Here is a 15,041-nt window from a genome sequence, read left to right on the forward strand (position 1 = left end):
GTTTCAGTTATTCTCAGGGTATTTTGAAACTTAAGCATCTAATTAAGTGTTTCTAGCTTCAATAGATAAATCCAAAATTTCCAAACCATTTGTTACCATTTTCCATTTAGCAAAGAGAACAAAAATGTATGTCTAATTGTAATCATTGTAAAGTGCAACAAAAAAACATAACTGAAAATGCAAGTAACATAATTACGAGGCAACATTGTTTTTTCCTTGTTTGCTGTATCCCTGTCTTGAGAACGCAGAATGCTACAGCTTGCTACTCACTCTGGTGCATAACTAGAACACTTGTACAAAACCCCCTTTGCTCTGTTGCTCCTCTGAGCTTGCTCCTTTTACACTGTGTGATCTTCTCTGGGTAGTGATTGTATGGTACTGAGCATCTAAAAATGCTTCATACATTGCTGGCACTACCAGAAAAAACCCTGTATTTCCAAAGGACCTCAGAGGCCTTCAGTGAAATAAGTTTACAGTCATAAACAGAGCTAGGACATACATTGAAAATCTCAGTTGAACTCCAAATGCAGGACAGGAGGAATATCTACATCTTTACTAAGAAGCACATGAAAAAAAAGGATTAAATATGTGTGGGGCAGTTTGAAAATAGTAAGAATCATTAGAGGTTATATGGAAACAAAAATAGAATAATACAGTTATATGGAAACAAAAAATAGAGTAATAAAATGTTTTAGGAAACACAGATAAGAAATTTGTTGTCTCATACATTCTGTGGTAGATGGCAGACTTAATTATTGATAAAACAGACTATAAACTAAGTATAAAATTAGAAGGTTTGGATTTAAAAATTAAAATCTAGAGAAAGAATGATCATACTTAAAACTGCACAGAACACTTAATTAAAGCCTTGCTGAGAGTCAGTATTATAACAAGGCTGTACAAACCTGTTCTGTAGATGAAATTATATCTTCACTTTTCAATTTAGTTGGTGTGTTGGGTTTTTTTTGCTTGCTTACTGTCTCTGGCCATTTGCTAGTGATACCTCCCTGAAACACCTGCAGGATAAAAACCCACAGTGTTACCAGAGATCTGGCTCAGGCTACCTGACGCAGCCTCACTGGAGCTCTGTAGGTAATAGTGAGGGTCAGGGTGAAAGATGCATCACTGGCATCGCAGAATGGCAGGAGACTTCAGCTGCTCTTTCTGGTTGTTTTGGTATTTCTGTTTGTGGGGTGGGGTTGTTGGCAAGTTGAGTTGAGTTGGCAAGTTTAGTTGAGAATTATCCTGGAAGCTGGAAGATGAAAGGCAGTTAACTGGAACAGGGATTTCTTCTACAGATTTTGTGGGGTTTGTTTGTTGGTTGATTTGATTTGTTTTGTTTAGATTTGTTTCCTATTTCTGCATTACACATGAGACCATCATACAAGTCCTCCTCTTTACACAGGCTTTTGCTGCTCTAATGAATTCCTTTCTTCTCATGTTTCCCATCCCTCCTCCCTTCTGAAACTGGATCAAATAATAAGGGCAGGATTCCAACTTTGTTGTTCAATGTACTTTTATAATAAAATGAAGCAAAATTAAAAAGTGTAACTTCCTTATTATGATACTGTTGGTTGCTAAAAGGATGTCTCTGAAGAAAAAAAGAGGGGCAAAAAAAGGCTATGTGATTTAAAGATACTAATCAGCTGAGTGATAAATCCTCTCCTTCTCCAACATGCATTCCAAATCTTAGAAACACACCTGTTATTGTTATATTAAAGAACTCAAAGATGAAGGATATAAAGTATCTCATTCACCGAGCAGACTGCAGGCTAATCCACTAATACAGATAGATGAAAGGAAATGCAGATTTTATGCCCTCTTGAGAGTGGCAGCCTCTCAAAAAATAGATTCTTCTGCTCAGCTTGCTAGAAAAAGAGTAAGAGGAGAGGAGGAGAGACAGAAGGTCCCTCTCAGACATTCAAATACATACATGGACACACTGAGAATGTCTGTGCTACAGCTGTATGTTAATCTTCACTCCTGGTAGAAATCAACCCAAAAAATGTATTGATGGATACCTCTGTTTCTTTTGTTATTTGAAAAAAAAAAAGAGTATATTTTAGGGAGAAAAAATGTAATTATCTTTGCACTTTAAAATATGAAGACAAAAGAAGTCCTTTAAGACATCAAACAGATGGAAATCAGTAATATTTTATTTTATGCAAAATGAAGGTTTTATTGCAATATGAATTAAAAATGGCAATGCAGACTGCAATTGATTTGGAAGAATCTGAAAACAGCTTATTCAAATAACAAGCATGGTCAATATACATAATTTGCATGTCCCAGAGACTTAGTGAGTCAGGATCTGCTCCCTTTATGTATGTCAAATGTTACCTTTAACTGCAATTAGTATACTTGAATAATATGAGGCTCAGTCAAAATATGGACTCGCATTTTATGATTTAATTCATCCAAACCCTACATGTACGTGAGAGTTTTTAATACTGAAGAAACTGACAATATTACCTTGAGCACTGGAAAGCAAATTTGTGTGATCATTTCAGCTTCTTCAGCTCCCTTGTATTTAATCTATTTTTTATCTTTTATGTTCGCAGGGTGCAGAAGGTGAAGGTGGGGATGGAAAAGCATATCAGGCAAAATGCGGATAGAGTCAGCAGTAAAAGTAAAAAAAAGCATGCTGTCATCTGCTGTGCAAAGCAAGCATAATCACTGACATGAAGCTTGCACTTCTGAGAGGAAAAAAAAAAACCAACAAAAATTCTTTATCAACAGCAACCGAAAAAATCTGGAAAAAAAATAGATTGCTTTTTGTTTCATGGCACAAATTAGAGTTTACCTGGATTGTAGTCTTGCAGCCATAGCATTTTCATTGTGTTGGTCCTCATTTTGTGTTTTAAGCTGAGTACTGGATGTTCTCTGAGATAATATTTCTCATGTTCACAAACAAATGATGTCATGTATTTAAACATATAATAATGTATTTCTTTAGTTCGACAGAGTAAGTACAAATCAACAAAGATTTAGTCAGATATTGACATGTACAGCACTGTTGTTGTAGAATTCAATAGATGCAAATATGAACTTTGCTATATGTACCATACTTGCAAGATTTCTTTTCTTTTTATGAAATACATTGCAAACCAGGCCATTCTACCTTCTGTGGGAGCTCTAATATGCTGAGGAAGTGGATTCTCCATTCACAACATGGATACTGCCTTTAGCAGCTGTATGTGATGTTATAAATTAGCTTCACTGTGTATAAGAAAGCAAGAGGAGTAGTAGGAACAGGAAAGCACTATTCTGCACTTGGGGAAGGGAATTACTGTCACAGGAGGCACTCAGTGCACGTGTTATAGCGTGAGTAGAATCCAGTAGGTTTCACCTTATTGTTAAACCCTTCCTTGTGCTGTCTTGCCACAATATTGGTGTTCCTGAATTGTCAGAGAAGCACCACAGCTTCTTGCTATCCCCTTGTCCTGTATGCAGCTTAATTCACTTCTAGCTTCTGACACCCAAGGAAACATGGGACATGATCAGGTAAGGGTGTGCAGGGATGATCTTTGGGAAATGTGTCACCACAGCTGCAACACTTGCCTGCTGGTCACAGTGGGGCTGGTGTCCAATGGCTGCACTGTGATGGATGAGGTGTGATGCTCTGAAAATCCTCTAGGCAAAAATGTGTTTCTTTAATTGCTATATTAGATGAGAAGATTTGATACAATAACAAACACCCATGGCAAGAATAATTCTGCAAGTCCCATGAAGATGGAGGTCACACCGTACTTATTCCATGGTAATTTCCATGGGGTTTTTAAGGCATTTCAGAACAAAGTGTTACAAGGAGATTGCAAACAGAGCAGTGAGATGGCTTTTTGTATATTTATGAAGAGAAAAAAAGCACAAAGTGGGGAAAGTATGAAGGCTCTACAGTCCCAGAGTATTAGCATTTGGTGTTAATATTCATCCTATTATGCAGAAATGCAAAATTAGACTTACCTTCTTAGTTAAGAATGCTCTGAAGCTTCTACAGAGATAGTGAAAGTGGAAATATTAAGATAAAATTTATACATAACTGCAACACATTTTAGTGATTATTTATTAAAATGGCAGTGCAAGGACAATAATAACTGAACTGGATATAATTTTATAAAATGCCAGTTACACCATCCATAATGCATATGGATTCAATGGCTTAATTTGGTTATCGTGTACCTCACTGGCATCCCTCTTGCCAGTGAGGTAGGTAAAATGATACATTATAATATTCAGTTTCTCCTCATGCCTTCCTTGCCTTAAAATTGATAGTAATTATCGGGGGGGGGGAAATCTGAACAAATTCATTTTCATACAAACTCTGTAGAGGTACACACAGCACCTTTATATTGGTTTATTTACTTTAATATTCAAGCTACTGTGGAAAAAAAAATGCTCCTATCACATTGATAAGTCTGTCCAAAAAGCAATAGGTGCACACAGCTGCAGAGGAGCTGGAATCACCCTCCTTTGTGGAAGGTATTTATAGAGGCTACTGAGGGTACTTGGATTCTAATGCTTTTCTGCTTAAGAAAATTTGACTCCACCTCCATTCTTGTAGGTTGAGCCATTAGATTATATTCTGTACCTGAATTTGGGAATACTCTTCTCTGTTATTGCTGGTGCTTTAGATTAAGTCTGAGGAGCCTAAACACCATTCATCCAGGTGTTCTGCACTCACTGAGTTGCTCTCAACCTCTCACCGAAGATAATTCACCATGTGTGGTATACTTAAATACTTACTGAGAGTAATTCTGTGGCCTCGTTACAATATTAAAACACAAACAACAAAAAACAACCCAAACCAATAAAAAAAACACAAAACCCACCCTACTTTCTGTTTGGTTTATATGAACTACAAATGTTCTTGCATAATGACTATTAAATTCATCATCCTCACCTAAGAAGTGTCCTTAAATCCATTGTCTGTTCCAGTGCATGTTTAATTACACATGCAAAGTGAAATTACCCTGCTAAGCATGAATTAAAACTTCTTCTCCTTGAAATAGTAGTATGGACTATGTTTTTTTAAAGAGGTCTACCAATTCAGGTTGGACAAAGCTGTGAACCATATCAAGATGCTCTTCTTCAGGTTGGCTTTATCTTCTGCAGAATCAAAGCTGAATTTGCATAAGGATTTTTTCTTACATCAGGAGTAATTTTTCAAGTGACTCACAGCCACCTCCAGTTCCTCTTCATTGGTTCCCACTGGGATCAGTCCAGAATCACACAAATTTGGCTCCTTTTGGATATCCATACATTGGCAGATGTGCTCCAGAGATACAAAGCCTGTGATCCAGACACAAACAGGAAGTGAGTTCACAGGATCAGAACCACATTAGTCTTGAAGCAGCAACCCCTGAAAGTCACATAATCATGAATGTAAAATCCCAAGTGCTGATTCTCTCTGCAGATCTGCAGCTACTGATTGAACTTCCTCCTAATGCAGACATAGCCCTACCCTCACCTCTCAGGCAACTGAATTTTAAAATTTTTTTTTCAGTGACTTCACTCTGCATACATGAGCCATTTATGAGAGATCAAATCCACAATTTCCAGCATTTCCACCATTCAAAAGAATGAAAACACTATCTGTTTAAACTGTAACATGTAGGATTTTGTTCTCTCTGCTACATTTGCAGGTGTGATTTGACACATAAAAAGTTCACATGCATATTTGCAGCACCATTTGAGTTATAATTCTGTGCACAAATACTTGCACCTGTGCTGTATTTTAGGAACAAAAATCATTAAACTATCTGGATGAATGCTCTAATTAATTTTCAGCATAGAGATGCCATAAAAGAGCATCATGTGCAGGATTGACCAGCTGTTTGTGATGAGGGGAGAGGAAAGCTGACAATACAGTTTTTAAACTTCTTTTGGAAATGCAAAGTCTTTGCTTTATCTTTCCTTAACAAATTCCTGGATATTATCTTCCAGGGTATGCTTAATGGTCATGAGCTGTTGGCTAATCACAGGCTGTCGAAAATTTTGTCCAGGATTCTTTGTGCAATTCAGGTTCTCAGATAATTCTCTTCTAATATGGAGGCACTTTCTGACTAGGTTAGTGGTAAGCAATGCTAGCTTTTAGTTTTTCTATTACTAGGATTCCAACACACAATATTACTTTTATTAACTGTATCACGATTGCTATGTTCCACTGTTGGAGCCATGGACTGCAGCCATCTGCAAAAGGATGTGAAACTAAGCAAGCAAAGAATGAGTGATTTACATCACCCACAAATGTACCATTCACATGAATGCTGCAAGCAGTTAATTTCAGAAGCTATTCTAATGAATGGCATTCATACTTCAAAAGTGAACTGGTGTGGAACCTGCCAGCTTCTTTCCAGAATTATGAGACAACATTGAACATGCAGAAACTTTGAACAAGTAAGATCAGGAAAGGACTGGGAATGTTCAGATTTGTCATTATGGGAAATTTATGAATATGATTTCTGCATTTCTTGACTTAATTTCTTTTCCCTAAGATATTAACTATTATAATTTAAACTTCTTACTGAATTACAAACAGGGATCATTTTTGCTGGCTATTTCTTACTGTCTCTCATTTGTAGCATAGGTAGTTTTACTTTATTTTAAGCAATCTTTTCACTTCTTCTAATCTCACACAGTACACTCTTCCTGCTGGACTTTGTTGGTGCTGTTGGTCCTCAAATGAAAATTAAAAAAAGAGGAAAGACTAGACTAAAAGGTTTGCCAAATTTCATTCTAGAGGCATATACTTGATTAACAGGATGTATTTTCAATTTTCACTTTCTTCCATTCACAATAGTGAAACAGTGAGGTACTCCCTGAAACTTTCTACTTGCCAAATAGTTTTCTATCACAGACTGTTACATTAGCTGGCTGATTTTGATTATATAGATTACATTTTGAATGCACATTAAAAAACTTAATTTTTAGTAGCTTATTCATAAGACTGAATATAATGAGTGTTAACAATATGAGGATAGGTTTGGACTCTGCTGCATGAAAGTACTGTGTAATCATTACAGATAAAGATCACATCTATCTAAATTTAAGTGAGAGACTTGTATCCTTTCTACTGATCCAGGCAACTGTTTCTGCATAATAACATTGAAGGAGCTCTACAGGTTTTCATGTGAAATAAGTGACAATAATGTTGAAGAAAGTAATACTCCATCTGTCAAGTGTCAATGAAGGTGAAGTCATGGGTCATCATAACCAGGGAAATAGAATATAGACCCTTAAAATGATTTCTAGGAAAGAAAGGGTTAGAATCAAATACCTAATGGTGGGCATTCAGTATCTTTTAAAGGCTTTATTAAAAAAACAAACCAAACAACCAACAACCAAATATTCAAAATTCTGAGATAAGCACATACAATTATGGCATAATCAAACTTGTCCCATATGAGTGAAATTCATCTGTTATCCACTCCTCTACCTTGTATTTATTCCTTTTCCACAAATAACTCTCTATGTTGCCATTATTAATTCATGAATTTATAAATCTTTGTATTCATGCACGCTTGGAAGAAAGTTTATGCAAAATTCTTTTGTCAGAGAAGAGCAGGCAAAGAAGAGAGAATATTTGCCAGATTTCCCTGTTGATGCACCTGAAAACAGAGATTCTTCTGCTAGTAGCATCCCTGTTGTTTCATGCAGAGATGAAACATTTCTAGAAGGCTGGTTTGCATTTCTGTTACCAGTGAAAGGTATATTGGTTCCAAGAGCAATTTTAGTATCTGTTCCAGATAAAGAAGTATACCTAAGCTGACCTGTCCTCAGTATCCACTTCTGTGAAGAAAAAATATAATCACATGAGACAAAAATGAGATCTACAAAAAAACCCCACCAGCAACCAAACAACAAAAATGACAGATAAAAATAATAATGCCTTCATTTTGTATGAAGTCATACAACAGTTCAGAGAATTATTTTAGTGGATTTCAAAATGTCCAATAAGATTGATCAAAGGCTATCAGATAGCAATGAAAATAAACAAGATTCAAAGGGTTCAGCATCTGAGAGTAAGGATGTACTACCCGTTGATAGCAATGTTGGCCTCAAGGGAAAAGTACATCAAGGACAGAAGGAATCTTAGACAGAGGTTGATGAAGATTATATTTTGCTGTCTTCCCTAAAGAGCTTTCCAGAGAATACCAGCAGATTTACTGGAATCAGGAACATAGCTTCCTGGTGGCTAATAGGGAGAAAGCTATTTTCAAAGATTCTGGTTTTGTTGTGTGAGAGTGTAATATTGTGTCTGCAGCTAGCTAGACACATAGTGTTGCCTCGCAGTTTTCACTGTGAGTGAAAATGCCTTTGAAAATGATTCCTTGTCTTTATGACTTCTCTCTATATGGGTTTTGCATTTCACAATGGTTTTCTTCAGGAGTACTGTGTAGCCACAGCTGTGCATCAGAGAGAAACAAGTTTACCTACAGTTTTCAAGGGATCTTACTATGTTATAGTCTGCAGTCTCCAGTCAGATGCTGGATTAGCTTCAGCCATTTTGGGTGATATCCTTGAAATCAACAAGAATTTCTTAATCTTTGAACCATGCTGTCAAAATCTTTTAAAAGTTGGCAGCATGAGATGCAGGGACACAGGTTTTCTGAAAAAAAAAGTACTGAACATTAGTACTGAAAATTAGTACTGAAAATTAGTACTAAGGCAACACAGAAAACATGTGAGAATGTAAAGCAATGATTAAAAAAGATCCTCTTTTTTTGGTCTTCGTAGGTTCAATATAGGACATTAAGTGGCCAAAGATAATTATATGATATTTGTGTGATTAAGTTTGCAATTTTCATATTTAATAAGAAATATCTTTGTTTCTTCTTCAGGCTAACTTCCCTTTGAGGCTGTGTTTCATCTAGTATTCATAAAAAATAAATTGAATGAAAGAGGCTTTTTTCTCTAAGTCACATTTCTGCAAAATGTTTAGCTTCTAAATGTAACATTTTCTTTCAATACCTGCTTTAAATATTAAATATTGTATTGAATATCTTCTGTTATATAGTATAAAATCTTGTCTACACATACACAAAGGAGCATGGAGATGATAACAGCTACTGGACAGACCAGGTGTCTGAGTCTAGCTCTTTTGGGCAGCTGCATGTGTGTGTGTGTGTGTCTCTGTGTGTGCATATGTATATTCTCACTTATATGTGTATTCTTACTTGTGAAGAGCCTCCATCTTCTGGTGCTACTGCCTTTGTGCAGATGCTGAGTGTGTCTGATGGGACCAATGTATATTGTATGCATGAGTTTGCATTTTGTGTGAGCAGACATTTGAGGTCTCCTCAATGTAACATCTCTGCTAGACAAGAGATGGATTTGATAAGCATGAGGTCTTTTGCATCCCCAGCCATTGTGTGTTTAGGAAGAAACATTGAAATTATCAAAAAGATATACGTGTCCTTTTTGTCAAAGAACCCCATTCTTACAGATTACTGTGGGAACAAATGCAAAACCACATAAAACAATGCTGCAATACCGCTGCGATACCAAGTGCACAACCAAGTGCATGGGATCACCCACTATAACTGACAAACATGTTTGACACGAAGATTGCCACAACCAATGAAACCTGTGCTGGCAGGATTCCCTAAGAATCCTAGCTGCCCAAGGACTATTTAATTTCATTTTGTATCCTTAGGATCTGATGCATTTTATAGCTTATTTTAATTCATTACTTAATTTTCCATTGCTTATTTTCAGTCTTAGGTCATTTTAAAAAACACTCAAATTTAAATTCATAACAAAAACTGGCTATGACTTTGCACTACATAAAATTGGCATCTGAAATGTTCGTTCCTACCTTGACATTAAACAAAGCATTGTCTAAATCTGCCTTTTCAAATTCTAATCATTCAGATTAAATGGGCTGTCTTTGACAGATGATTGAAGTATCTAAGTATTACTGGCTTTACTCAACACTGTTCTGAAAAGCAGAGTTAATAGATTTTTTTTTGTCCCTCTCCTAGTACATTTTCATGACAGCTTTGCAAAGCAAATGCAAATTAAAAGCCCAATATTAAATCACATCAGCAAATCAATTCAATTAAGTGAAATAATAGAACAATAACTATTATTCATCCAAAGAAACTTGTCATTCAGCAGCATAACCTTTTACTGTGTTATCATTAGCTAGCTGCAGTGATAATTGTGTTCATTTACACAACTTACACTATCTAAATTAATGTTTTAAGGCATATCAAATCACATGTCTAGTGAGCCCATCATTGATGATCTGATAATACATACTTCCTGTCCTTTAGGGAAACGTATGCTAATATGCGTTTATCCCATTTTACAATTAAAGTAAATGACAAAACTTTATTTTCATTAGAAGGACAGCAAGTCTGATGTGTTACTTGAAAAATCAGTACAAAACTAAGTTAGAGACATGGTGCAATGCTTTTTGGTGGACAGAAATTTGTCTAGTATTTTTTATTTCTTAACTTCTAACTAGGTGGTACCAGAAAGTATTTCCTTTGATGCTTATGAGCATCTTTCTTCCGTTGTCTGGCTTGCACTTGCCTGCAGCTTTTACACAAAAGCAGACACTCTGTCTTACATTCAGCTCCTTCCCTATTTAGACCTCTTCAAACCTCTTCATACCTTATGTGAATGAAAGGCAAGGAAGGTCTTTCACAGCTAAGAAACTTCATAGCCGGATCTGTTATTTCATCTTTCTGTTCCATAAGGAAGCTTTGCATTTTTTATTTAATACTTGCTGAAAGTAAGGACAATGTATGTTCTACTATCATCAGCTAACCATGAAAACCACCATATATGAAGAAGATATTAGGATAGCAACAGCTGAAAAAATTCAAACACCCACCCCAAAATTATGCTGTGCATAAGCATCTGTATCTTGCTGCAGTCCAAGGGAACAGCTAACATTTACACAATTTTAGTAGATTATTGAACTCTACCACTTTATTTATTTTTTTATTAAGAGAAAATAATAATTCTTAAGGCCAAAGTGAGAATGCCATTGGGTATTTTCTTCCTATTTATAAGACAATATGCATATGAGGCTCCTTCACCAAGCTTTTGACTTCTTCACTCTACAAATATGCAATGTGTTAGTCACTTCTTTGCTCTCTAGAGGCTATTTGCAAACCATCTTGATGACTCTCCTCAGCATCACTTTTGGATTTCCAATCAGGTATATTGATTTCCTCACAGTATACAGTATTGCTGCCAGCACTGTGTCAATGAAACATTGCCTAAGTACTTTTTTTACTATGTTTCTCACCACTGATATTTCAAAAATGATGGTACAAGTCTGGCAGATTTTTTCACTAAAAGGTACTTTATTTTTCCTTTTCACATCATGCTGTCTTCATGGCCTGTTCACTGTAAAGTAGAAATAAGCATAATGGTGGAAATAGGCTCATGCATATAGAAATTAAGAGGTAGGTGAACTAGCAGCAGTACCAAAACTTTATGCAAATAACAAGCCCCTGTGGTAGGAACAAAGATATACAAAGACTGAATTAATCTACTTTTAAACCAAGTGTTTGGTAAAAAACTCAAATTATGTGTGAACTGTTTGGGGTCTGGAGTTTAGGTGATTGTGAAATATTCTGTGAGGAGCACATTACTGTGGCTTGGTTTCCTAGCTTAATGAAAGCACAGCATGGCACTTTGAGATTTTTTTCCCCCAGTTTGCACTAAGTTGCTCCTGCTGAAGAGAAAAGGATAAGAACAACCAGCAGAAGATGGCAAAGGCTTCCTCTAGATGGTCTTCCAACAAATGAGTTTTTTATTGAGAATTATTTTTGTCACTAATGACTTATTTATCTCTAGGTCCTTCCTAGACATAACTGTTATCATAGTGCCCCAAGATCCAGAAAGCATCTGTAAGGAGGCATGAATCAAACTGACATTCATGGCCTTTTGCACCGAGATGTTCCTAAATTGTCTCTGTTAAAAATGAAAAGTGGAAAATAATTTTGTTGAGAAAACAGAGATATTTAGCCAAGTGTCCATTTACTGGCCTCTATTATCTGCAGCAGATTGTAATTGCTATTTCAATTCAAGGAATCATAGAATCAATAAGGTTGGAAAAGACCTCAAAGATCATGAGGTCCAACCTGTCACCACAGACCTCACGACTACTAAACCATGGCACCAAGTGCCACATCCAATCCCCTCTTGAACACCTCCAGGGATGGTGAATCCACCACCTCCCTGAGCAGCCCATTCCAGTGGCTAACAACTCTCTCAGTGAAGAACTTTCTCCTCACCTCGAGCCTAAACTTCCCCTGGTTCATCTTGAGACTGCATCCTCTTATTCTGGTGCTGGTTGCCTGGGAGAAGAGACCAACCCCCTCCTGCCTACAACCTCCATTCATCAATAAGGTCTCCCCTAAGCCTCCTCCTCTCCAGGCTAAACAATCCCAGGTCACACTGCCTCTCCTCGCAGGGCTTGTGCTCGAGGCCTCTCACCAGCGTCGTTGCCCTTTTCTGGACACGTTCAAGAGTCTCAATGTCCTCAAGAGTCCCAATTGAGGGTTCCAGAACTGGACACAGGACTCAAGGTGTGGCCTAACCAGTGCTGAGTACAGGGGCACAATGACCTCCCTGTTCCTGCTGGCCACACTATTCCTGATGCAGGCCAGAGAAGGCCTCATTCAGAAACATCCTAAGCTGTTTGTTTGTTTGTTTGTTTTTTATATAACCTAGGGATTTATAAAGTCTGTCACATTGTCATACAATAGGGGATATGGTAATTGTTATAGCATACAGCCCTAAGATAGGGTAAAAGCAGTTATGGTTGAGGGCAAAATGTGGACAAATGTTTTAGGAAAAAAATGTTATCAAGATTCTTTAAAAATAAATCAAATGATAAACAAGAAATTTGCTGCAGCAAATTTTAGGAAGTGGTTTCTACAGAAACAGAACACACAAGAAAAACAACTGTTCATCTGGGGTTGTTCACTTATCCTCCCAGGCTGGGCTCATCAGTAGAATTATTGAAGCAGACCATAAAATCCCTCAAATCTATTATCAGATAACAAGCCTCCCAGAAGCTCGTGAACAATCTTCACTGTCTTTGTGAGATTACATAAACCAGCTGGGACTCACTAAAATGGTTCATAGTATACAATACCTCTAGTAGATATTTTCCATTAGCAATAGTTTGTCACAAAACTGCTCTGTACTCTCTTTAAGAGGTCCTGAATGTCACAGACATTATATTTTTATGAATCCAATAAACAGTGTTTATATAATACCCATGTGTGCAGAAACATGGACATCTTAGACTATGCCAAAAAAATATTGGCAATCAAATCCATTTGTCAGCATAACATTTTGAATTTCAAATTTATGCGGTAATTTCATTGGTGGTTAACAGAGTACTACAAGCTTGTTTGCTTTCCTTTGTGTGCAAACTTCCAACATTCTCTGTTAAAAAAAGATTAGGTCATTCATCTGCAGCAAAAATATTTGAGCACACTCGTATTTCTGAGCATGTAGCATCAAAGTATTCAGCTGAATTCAAAACAAGAGGACGCAGTCTCAAGCTGCGCCAGGGAAAGTTTAGGCTCGAGGTGAGGAGAAAGTTCTTCACTGAGAGAGCTGTTAGCCATTGGAATGGGCTGCCCAGGGAGGTGGTGGAGTCACCATCCCTGGAGGTGTCCAAGAGAGGATTGGACGTGGCACTTGGTGCCATGGTTTAGTAGTCATGAGGTCTTGGGTGACAGGTTGGACTTGATGATCTTTGAGGTCTTTTCCAACCTTATTGATTCTATGAAAAAAAATGTTTGGGTGTACAAATACCATGATAATTTGTCTAGAAGGGACTGTGACAGGTGACATTTGAAGCTTCTTGGAAGTTTACTCCACATTCCTGCCAACCAGTTTAAAATTCATTTTTCTGCACAAATAATCCTTCTCACTGTAAAAATTTCCACTGTACCAGAGAAATGGTGTTTATCTCAGGGATTTTATTTGCAGTGTTAGATAGCCTTGTCCTGGGTCATGGGCAGATTTTATGATAAGAACAAAGACCTTGAATTGATTTCTTAATGTGTGAGAAGGCAAAATGGGGTAGAAAGGATAAACTTGATAATGTTTGTGATTGCTTGCACTGTGAAGAAAAGGTATAGGAGTATTTTACACTAGTTGGAATATCCTAAGTGCCAAGGATGTTGTGCCCACCTGAATGGAGCTACAGATGAAGAATGACAGACATTAATCACTGAAGTCAGGTTATTTTTTAACAAGACCATAATAATTAAGCTAAAAGTAGTACTGCACCTATAAAATAATATAACTGTAGGATTGCTGAATGTCCTGGGTTATCTAGTTTAGGATTAACTATAAATGTTGTGGTGTGTTGCCTTTGGCTGGTAGCCAGCTGCCAATCAGACTGCTCTATCACTCTTCCTTCTCAGCAAGACACAGGTAGAAGATTATGATGGAAAGGTGTGGGTCAAGACAAGGACAGAGAGATCACTCAACAATATCATCACAAGCAAAACCAGATCATCTTGGGGAAATTAACAATTGCTTGCTAATTGATATCAGGAATGGCCAATGAGAAATAACAAATCTGTAAACAGCTTCTGCCCACCCCTCCTTTTTTTCCTGTCCTTAACTTCAATCCTGACTTTTCCACCTCCTTCCCTCAAGTTCTGCAGGACAATGAGGAACAGAGATTTCAGTCACTTCATAACTCCACCTCTGCTGTTCCTTCCTCATATTCCATTTTGGGGTCCCACCCATGTGAGACAGTGATTCACAGGCTTCTCCATCATTAATCCTTCCCTTAAATGCAGTTCTTCAAGAACTACTCCAGCATGGGTCTTTCAAACATGTCCAGAGAAGGGCAACAAAGCTGGTGAGTGGTGTGGAACATAAGCCCTATGAGGAGCAGCTGAGGGAGCTGGGGTTGCTTAGCCTGAAGAAGAGAAGGCTCAGGGGAGACCTTATTGCCATCTACAGCTACCTGAAGGGTGGTTGCAGTCAGGTGGGGGTTGACTCCTGCCACGAGTCTGCTCCAGTGTTGGGTCTTTATGGGCTGC

Source organism: Dryobates pubescens, chromosome 3 (genome assembly GCF_014839835.1).
Source record: "Dryobates pubescens isolate bDryPub1 chromosome 3, bDryPub1.pri, whole genome shotgun sequence".
In the NCBI taxonomy this organism is placed as follows: domain Eukaryota; kingdom Metazoa; phylum Chordata; class Aves; order Piciformes; family Picidae; genus Dryobates; species Dryobates pubescens.